The sequence below is a fragment of the Salvelinus sp. IW2-2015 genome, linkage group LG18 (assembly GCF_002910315.2).
Source record: "Salvelinus sp. IW2-2015 linkage group LG18, ASM291031v2, whole genome shotgun sequence".
NCBI lineage: Eukaryota > Metazoa > Chordata > Actinopteri > Salmoniformes > Salmonidae > Salvelinus > Salvelinus sp. IW2-2015.
Genome location: NC_036858.1, coordinates 4,208,391 through 4,218,881, shown reverse-complemented (window position 1 = coordinate 4,218,881; position 10,491 = coordinate 4,208,391). Strand labels below are relative to the sequence as shown.

The 10,491-nt window shown below is 41.3% G+C and overlaps 1 protein-coding gene across 1 annotated transcript in view; it reads left to right on the top strand.

Moving 5' to 3' along the window:
* The window catches only part of LOC111977549 (neurexin-1a-like), a 49,965-nt gene that overhangs the window by 12,701 nt on the left and 26,773 nt on the right, over positions 1 to 10,491 (top strand). The gene's annotated exons all lie outside the window — the stretch shown is intronic.

Sequence of the window (10,491 nt, the reverse complement as noted above, 5' to 3'; positions counted from 1 at the left end):
TACGTCAACTTACTACAACACAAACACACTACCACTACTGCGCTACTACTACTACTAACTATACACAACACCACTACTACTACTCAACTACCACTGAAACAAACAACACTCTACTATACTGCTACTACTACTACTGCTTATTCTACTACTTCTACTACGTCTGCTCTACTACTACTACTACTTATTCTACTACTATTACTTACCACCGCTGCTACTCTACTACTACTACTACTGCTATAGTACGTACTTTATACTGCTACAACTACTATTACTCAACACACTCTCTGCGCTCTTCTATCTATACTACTGGCTACTACTACCAGCAGCCCACCAACTACTACTAACTACTACCACTAAAACAACACACTACTACTACTTTGCTGCCAACAACAACAATTCCGCTACTGACTCCTACTATCTCATCTGACTACCTACACACGGAACACTTCCACTACTCATTGACCTACCAGCTTAATAATCAAAACCACAACACTTACTTAGCTCTGTTATTCTATGTGCTAGAACCCAACACCAACCACTAACTACGACTGATCTACTTTACTGCTGGGTTCTGTACTTGAATAACTTGTTTACTGGTTACGGACCTACTATCTACTTCTGTCTACGTACCATATCCTATGACTATACTACTGTACTCCCGCCCTTCTGTCTTCTGGTCCCTGCGCTGCGCTACTTTACTTTCTTACTGCTGCTACTGTTGCTAACTACTCTACTGCTGCTACTGGCGTTGGTGTCGGTGTTATGTATTGCGTGGTAACTGAGCTTCTACTACTATCTGACTGCTACTCTGACGAGAAAACGCTACTACTTACTACTTGAACTACTTCTGCTACTTCTACTACTACTACTACTACACAGACACACTACTATCGGTACCAGTGAGCATACCATGCTACAAAACAAACAACAGGCAAGGAACGGTAGCAAACTACTACTGCTGCACAACAACAAACCGCTACTGGACTATCTCCTCCACTACTGCTTCTACTAATACTTTTACTGTTTACTACTACTACTACTTCTTGCTACTTATTCTACTACTTCTACTACTTAGGACTACTGCTCTGCTGCCTGCTCACTACTTTCTACTGCTGCTACTGTTGCTAATACTACTCTACTGCTGCTTGCTAACTACTATTGACTGCTGACCAATACTTTCTTACTACTGCTCTGCTACTGACGTACGCTACTGCTGCTACTGCACTTTACTACTACTCTACTGCTATTGTACGGTATTGACAATACTACTACCGTCTGCTGACTACTACTACTATACATACTACTGCTATTACTACTACTTATACTTCTACAAACTACTATTTACTATTACAACTACTTTCTGCTTGCTGCTACTTCTACTACTACTACTACTACTTACTACTTACTACTAACTACTACTACTACTATCCACTAACACATAACACACTACTTAATACTACTGCTGGCAACAACAACAACGCTCACTACTACATTAAAATACTACTGACTGATTCTACTAATACTATTACTGCTACTTACTTACTAGTACTACTTATTTTTTCTACAAATACTTTACGCTGCACTACTACTACTTGCTACTACTACTGCTGCTACTGCTGCTACTACATACTCTACTGCTGCTACTTTACTACTTACTCTACTACTACTACTGCTGCTACTACTACTTTATTCTGTACTACTACTGCTACTGCCTACTACTACTCATGCTACTGCTGCTACTACGTAGTGCTACTAGTAACTGACACTACTACTGCTTGCTACTACTCACTACTACTACTACTACTTGCTATTACTACTGCTTATACGTGCTACAACTACTACTTACCGTATTTAACAACTTACTTCTGCTGCTAGCTACTTTCTACTACTACTGCTACTACTACACAGACACACTACTTTACTACTACTACACTAAACAAAACACCTATTAACTACTGCTTACACTTACTACTAGCTTAGTTCTAACTACTTTCTAACTACTGCTGCTACTACTACTTACTACTTTTTATTCTACTACTAATTTCTACTACCGCTGCTTTACTTACTAGCTGACTACTACTACTGCTATTACTACTACTTTATTACTGCTAACACACACTAAACGGTATTACTAGATTACAACTTACTTCTGCTGCTGCTACTTTCTACTGAGTACTGCTAATCCACTACACAGACACACTACTACTACTACTACCACTAAAACAACACCATTACTACTACTATTGCAACACACTACAACTATTACTACTACTACTACTACTACTACGACTGCTACTACACAAACACACAACTATGTCTACTACTACTACTACTGCTGCTACTGCTACTACTACTATTACTAGTACTACTGGTACTGCAGATACTACTACTGCTGCTGCTACTTATACTACTATTACTACTAGTACTACTACTGCTACTACTACTTTTACTACTACTTTTACTACTACTACTTTTACTACTACTATTGCTGCTGCTACTATTACTACTATTACTACTACTACTGCTGCTACTTTTATTACTACTACTATTGCTGGTGCTGCTACTAGTACTACAACTACTGCTGCTACTAGTACTACTACTACTATTACTACTGCTATTACTACTACTGCTACGACTACTATTACTACTACTACACAAACACACTACTACTACTACTACTACTACTACTACTACTACTACTACACAAACACACTACTACTACTACTGCTGCGACAACTACTAGTGCTGCTGCTACTAATACTATTACTGCTACTACTAGTACTATTACTCATACTTATACTACTGCTTCTGCTGCTGCTACTACTGCTGCTACTGCTGTCACTACTACTCTACTGCTGCTACTGCTGCTACTACTACTCTACTACTGCTACCACTACTGCTACTAGTACTACTACTACTAATACTACTAATACTACTGCTATTACTACTACTTAAACTGCTACAACTACTATTACTATTACAACTAGTACTGCTGCTGCTACTTCTACTACTACTACTACTGCTACTGCTACTACACAAACGCACTACTACTACTACTCCTACTACTACTATTACTACTGCTACTACTAGTACTGCTACTACTACTAGTACTCCTACCTCTGCTACTACTTCTACTGCTGCTACTGCTGCTACTACTACTTCTACTACTGCTGCTACTACTACTCTACTGCTGCTACTACTACTACTACTACTACTACTACTACTGCTATTACTATTACAACTACTACTGCTGCTACTACTACTCTACCGCTGCTACTACTACTACTATTACTACTGCTATTACTACTACTTATACTGCTACAACTACTATTACTATTACAACTACTTCTGCTGCTGCTACTTCTACTACTACTACTACTACTACTACTACTACTACTACTACACAGACACACTACTACTACTACTACTACCACTACACAAACACACTACTACTACTACTGCTGCAACAACAACAACCACTACTACTACTAATACTACTACTACTGATTCTACTAATACTATTACTGCTACTACTACTAGTACTACTTATTCTACTACTACTACCGCTGCTACTACTACTACTACGCTCACTACTGATCTCACTCAGCATTGCTATGGGGCTGAAGCTTAGTTCCTAACTCTACTGCTGCTACTTCTACTGGTAGACTTGAGCTACTCTACTATCTATGCTGCTACTCGTACTGGACATTAGTTCTACGCTCACCTACTAGTCGTACTGCTACTACTACCTGCTGGCTACCTTCAATGCTCGCTACTTACTATTTCGCTACGTAGTACGATATTACTACTTGTGCTACTACTACCTACTGACACTACTAACTACTAGCTGCTCAGTTACTACTACTTATATACTGCTAACACACATACTATTACAACTACTTCTGCAACTGCTTGCTTTCACTATTCTTACCTACTACTTCTACTAACTACTACAGCTAGCACACACTACTACTACTACTACCTACCACTACACAAAGACAACTACTACTACTACTGCTGCAACAACAAAACCGCTACTACTACCTACTATGCTTCTACTACATGAACTCATTCATATACTGTCTACTACTAACCTAGTACTGGGACTACTATCTAGCCTAGACTACTTATAGCTACTACTGTCTTCTATACTACAATCGGCCCTCTCGGTTGACTGGGCTCTGTGCTTTGCTATTCTAGAGGTCTTCTATAGCTCTGCTTTACTGTGCTTACTGCTAAGACTGATCAAAATCGATGCTGTCACTTGCTGGACTTACTTGACTACTTGCCCAACGCTAAGCTATGGGGACATTATCTAACTACTGCTTCTGCCTGCTGCTGCTACTAGTCTACGTCATAGTCTCGGCTACTGTGCCACTACTACTACGTGGGAATGACTGCTCTAGCAATGGATCTATGTCTGCTGCCTATTCTGCTTGCGCTCACTGAGCGTCAATTGCTTGCTATACTAAAGGTTTGTGAGCTACCTATATACTGCTATTGCGATAAGTCTTACCTCTAACCTACTATGATTTACTTACTACTACATACTGCTAGTGTACGGTCACTTTACTATATACTGTCTAACCATATTTGACTAACTTAATGCTACAATACTTAATTACTATATTACTACTCTCCGCTGGCTACTACATCTACTACCTATTTTTACTACTACTTACTCCTACTACTACTACTACACAAACACTCTACTACTACTACTGCTGCTGTTTCTATATAGCAATTACTGCTACTATAGTGCTACTACCTTCTGGCTACTACTTCTCCTGCTGCTGCTACTACTAACTGCTGCTACCTACTCTGACTATATAAACTATTGTATGACTACTACTCTACTAGCCAACTACTTTCGCTCTCATTTAACACTTACTGTTCGATTCACGCTGCTACTACTACTAACTGCTTTCTCGCGTTCGGCTACAACTACTACTACTACTAATACATACCAAGCTGCTGGCTACTGATACTTTACTCGAGCGTATTTGGAATAGATAACTACTATAGTGACAAATCTCACTACATAACTAACATTGTCCTACTACTGTTCCTGCTTGCTACTCACTCACTAACTGCTTATTCAGCTAAGAACTACTACTAGAACTATACTGACAAAACTTATACTTAGCGAACATACAAATCTAAGAACACCAAAATGAAACAAGACTACTAGCTCCCACTCGGCTGCTATAGCGTATACTATATCTGTCTACCATATTTACTTACACTTCACTATTGAATTAGACTACTTAACTATTATACTATAGTGACTCGCATACAGTCAAGGGCTCTATCTATTCTTTCCTTAATTGGTGTCACTCTTACTTAAGATAGTGAAGCTTATATCCTGTTCTGACGCATGCTGGCTTTATCGCTACACTAATAACAGGCATCTGAAATTTCATACTTTCTACGTATGACTCTCACCTTCATAGTAATGTTGAATTGTTCTGAGCTACTAATATTACTGGTCTCTTGTCTTTATCTCATTACTTGACTTGCTAAAACTTACTACTCAACTTACTTGATTACTGACTGTCATTTGATACTATCTTATTTGAGGGCTCTGGGCACATATTCTTCTGTAGGCTGCCTGCTGACGTTATCACTTACTTCTATAATGAACTTAAATCCTCATACTCTGACCTAGCTCAGTAGGTCTAACTCTCTAGTGAGTCTTTACTCACTTCCTCAGTGTAGCTATAGAGGCTGGCTCCTCATGGAGAGCAGATTCACTCAATTCTATTGTGACCGACTCACTAATGATGAACTACTTACTTGGACTTACTTTTTGTAGTAACTTACGCTCTTGTGTAACTTGGTTAAATTAGTTCTTTGACAATCTTTTTACCTAGTGATTTGACTGCTAACTTTAATCTGTTGTTTTAGAAGGCTACTACTGGAATTGATGCTGAGACTGTCATTTCTACTATAGCACTCTCTGACTTATCAACAATCTTACTACGTAACGTACTACTCAGATACTAACTTATCTATCTAGATCGTGTCCACTATTGTATATTTTTGTACTGTTTTTTTTCGTCTTTATCTTCTTTTCTTACTACTACTTACTATACTACAAATACTACAACTACTAACTATTAAGCTACACTACTGCTTGCTGGCTGCTACTACTACTTCTTCTACTATGTAACTCTACTAGCTACAACTACTACTACTACTACTAACAACTACTATACTACACTAACTACTACGAAGCTACTACAATATACTACTACTACTTACTCACTTACATACATACTACTAATCACACTCATTGCTCTCGCTATTGTAACTACTTCTTTCTACTATTACTACACGTATTACATAGCTACTACTTGAACTACTACTGCTCCTGCTGCTGCTAATACTAGACTTCTTACTATTCACTACTCATCTATTACTCACTACTACATTATTACTACTTGCTCCCTAGCTGTTGACTGCACTATGTCTATTCTCTAACTCATCTACTATATTTACTTGCTACACGTTATACTGCTACTCACATACTACATCCTAATTGTGACTCCTGTTGCTGTTACTTGATTACTGTAGACTGTACTGGACACACTACCATCCACACATTCAGGTAGTGTACCCAGTTTGGGTGTGGCATCAGTGTTTGTGTCTGTTACATCTCTAAACCTTCATACATCACTAGTTGGTGTTTGGAGTCGCTACTTAGCTTACAGTTGTTGGTCACAGAGATATGCTTATGATACACAACAGTGTAAAGGTGTTCTAATAAACTAGAATTCTGCTCCATTAGGAGCATGTTTGGTCTTGTCTTGACGCCTAGTGCTGCTTTGTCTACCTTTTCAAAATGGTTGCCGTCTATTTCTTATCTTCTGTATCGTTCTTACTTTATTTTTTTCATTTTTTTCTTCAAATAGTTTGTACTTACCCATGCTTTGCAGACACTCTCTCGTTTCACCCTCTTCGTCCCCTCTATCATATCTATAGGAAAGCTCAGAGGGTATACTTTTCCTTATTGCTTATGGCTATGTATGGCTATGAGCTTGAATGTATGGCTTAGAGCCTAAATGTATGGCTAAGAGCCTGAATGTAATGGCTAAGCCTGAATGTAATGGCTATGAGCCTGAATGTATTGGCTATGAGCCTGAATGTATGGCTATGAAGCCTGATGTATGGCTAAGAGCCTGAATGTATGGCTATGAGCTGATGACTGCTAGATGGTGATGGCTAAGAGCTGAATGTATGGCTAGAGGCCTGAATGTATGGCTATGAGCTTGTAATGTATGGCTAAAGAGCCTGAATGTATGGCTAAGAAGCCTGAATGTATGCGTCTATTAGAGCCTGAAATGTAGCGGCTAAGGATGAATGACTTATGGCTATGAGCTTGAATGTATGGCTAAGAGCCTGAATGTAATGACTAAGAGCCTGAATGTACGGCTAGAGCCTGTAATGTATCGGCTAAGAGCCTGAATGTATGCGCATAAGAGCTGAATGTATGGCTAAGAGCCTGAATGTATGGCTAGAGCCTTGAATGTATCGGCTATGAGCCTAATGTACGGCTATGAGCTAGAATAGTGATGGCTAAAGACGCCATTGAAGCTGAATACGTTGTCTAGCTGTGCCTGAATGTATGGCGCGAAGGCGTGAATGTATGCTACTGCGCTGAATGTTACTGGCCTGACATGAGCCGCTGAAATGTATAGGCTAAGAGCCTGAATATGTAGTGCGCTATGAGCTGAATGTATGCGGCTAGACCTGAGTATGCCTGAATGTATGGGCTAAGAGTTGCCCTAGAATGTATGGCTATGAGCTTGAATGTATGGCTAGAGCCTGAATGTATGGCTAGAGCTTGATGATATGGCGTAAGAGCCTGCATGTATGGCTATGGAGCCTGAAATGTATGGCTAAGAGCGTGAATGTATAGCTAAGAGCCTGAATGTATGGCTTAAGAGCTGATGTATGGCTAAGAGCCTGAATGTATGCAAGAGCTGAATGTAGCTATGAGCTTGAATGTATGGCTAAGAGCCTGACATGTAGGAAAGCTGAAACGTATGCAAAGCTGAATTGCTATGGCTATGAGCTTGAATGTAGGCTAAGACCGAATGTATGGCTATGAGCTTTTCTGAACGGCTACAAACTTGTAATAATTTTAAAACTGTATCGTGTTCCAAATTGGAATGTCGTCTTCTGTTCATAGTAGCTACACAGCTATAGAAAAAAAGTGCTTATCTAGAACTTTTGGTTCACACGTAGAACCCTTATTGGGTTCCACTGTAGAACCCTTCCCACAATAGTTTTCTATCATGGAAACAAAATAGTTCTACTGTACCAAAAAAGGGTGGTTCGCTATGGACAGCACGAAGAACCCTGTTTGGAAACGACCTTTTATCTATAGTCTGTACGTACATGTCATGTGAGGTGTATTGTGTGTGTGGTGGCGTATGTGCATGCTTGTGTGCATGCCGTGCTTGTGTGTGTGGCATGCAGAAACATGTCTAATCAGCAGTCACAGAGGAGCTACGTGGCGTATCTCAATATAAGCAGGCTTTCTGGAGCTGAGCTTATCTGAAAATGAGTTTTCTCTGAAGAAGGGAGGGGGGTGGATTGTCTGTCGGATTGTGAGATAAGGGAGGGGAACGATAAAGAGGAGCGAGAGAAGACTATGTTAGAGTCCTTAGATTGTGTTGGGTTATCTCCCAAAGTTGCCAGGTCCCTACTCAGTCCAAACTTACTCTGACATCATGTTATAGTATTTTGTTTTTTATTTGATTGGGTTTACTGGTTTTTAATGATAAGTAGTGATAAGTGTGTGTGTGGTGTGGTGTGTGTGTGGTGTGATGTGTGTGTGTAGATGTGTGTGTGTGTGTGTGTGTGTTGTGTGTGTTGGTGTGTGTGTAGATGCTGGCTGTGTTGTGTAGTGTGTGTGTGTGGTGTGTGTGTGTGTGTGTGTGTGTGTGTGGTTGTGTGTTAAGCTAGTGTGTGTGTGTTACGAGAGGACAAGCTCTATTTCAGAAATCGAGACAAACATACACCTTTTGGTTACTAGAATGATTCCCATGTTATTTCAATCAGTTTTGATGTCTTCACTATTGATTTACTACAATGTAGAAAAATAGTAACAATAAAGATAGCAACGCCCATGAAAGAGTTAGGTGTGCCAACCTTATTACGGTGACAGCTGTAAATAATAGTATTTTTTTTCTACACACATACCGCCATAATGACATCACAATACCCAATAAATGAACAATCAAACAATACCTTTATTATTTGACAAGCCAAAATAAACTAGTTTTGTTCATAAATGTTTGCACATTTTTTATAGAAACAAAACAAAAATCTACAATATCATTAACCATAAGTATTCAGAACCTTTACTCAGTAATTCTTTGTTGATTAGCCACCTTTGGCAACAATTACAGCGCTAACGAGTCTAACTTGGGTATGACTCTACAAAAGATATATGGCACACCTGGCTTTGGCGGAAGTTTCTCGCCATTACTTCTTCAGGCAGATGTCCACCCCTCTCAGTCTCTTGTCACGGTGTTGGATGGGGTAGCATCGCAGGGGGGGCGCGGGGCAAAACAGCTATTTTCTAGTCTCTGCCAAGAGATGTTTTTCCATCGGTTCAGTCCAGGCTCTTGCTGGGCCACTCAAGGACCTCCAGAGACTTATGCCGAGCCCATAGATTAATGGGGCAGGAGACAAGACCCTGCCCTGGCAAGCAGTCTAAGGCGGAGGCAAGCGAAGGAGGATCAACGACAACACCGGGAGTACGCAAACCAGACGGAGGCCGCGCGAGGCAGTCCCGCCCGCCAACAGATTTTTGGGGGGGGCACAGCAGTAGTGATCGGGCGGACCGAGGGGTGAACGCAGAAGCCAGTAAAGGAGCGAGTGAAGAGCTCGACGCAAGATTCGCGGAAGAGAGGTGCTGGCGTTGAGAGCGGCCTTGCAGAGCGGGCGTGCTGAAGCGTGCGTGTCACAGCCCGTGGACCACCGTACCGGTTTCCCCACGCCATCCAGGTTCCAGTGCGGCCTCCACAGTCCAGTATTCATCCTTGTTTGCTCTTCCCCGCACTTCGCCCTGAGGTGCCGTGTCATTCAGCCGGGTAGCACCTGTACCAGATCCACCCATCTAGCGCCCTGCCAGTGCAGCCTCCACAAGTCGCAGAGCTTCTCGGCGACAGTCCCAGTCAGAGTCTCCGGAGAGAACAGTTCCCGTCCAGATGCTTCTCGGTGACTAGTTCCGCAGTCAGAGGCTTCGCGACAGTTCGCAGTCCAGAGCCTTCCGGCAAAGTTCCCAAGTGCCAGAGCTTCCGGCGGAAAGAATTCCCAGTGCCACGAGCTTCCGGCGACGTTTCAAGCAGTCCGGAATCCTTCCAACGACTGTTTGCACAGTCCCGGAAGCCCTGCCAAGGCGGTTCCACAGTCCGGAACTCTGCCACAACGACGGTCCACAGTCGCGGAAACTCCAACGATCGCGCCTCCATAGTC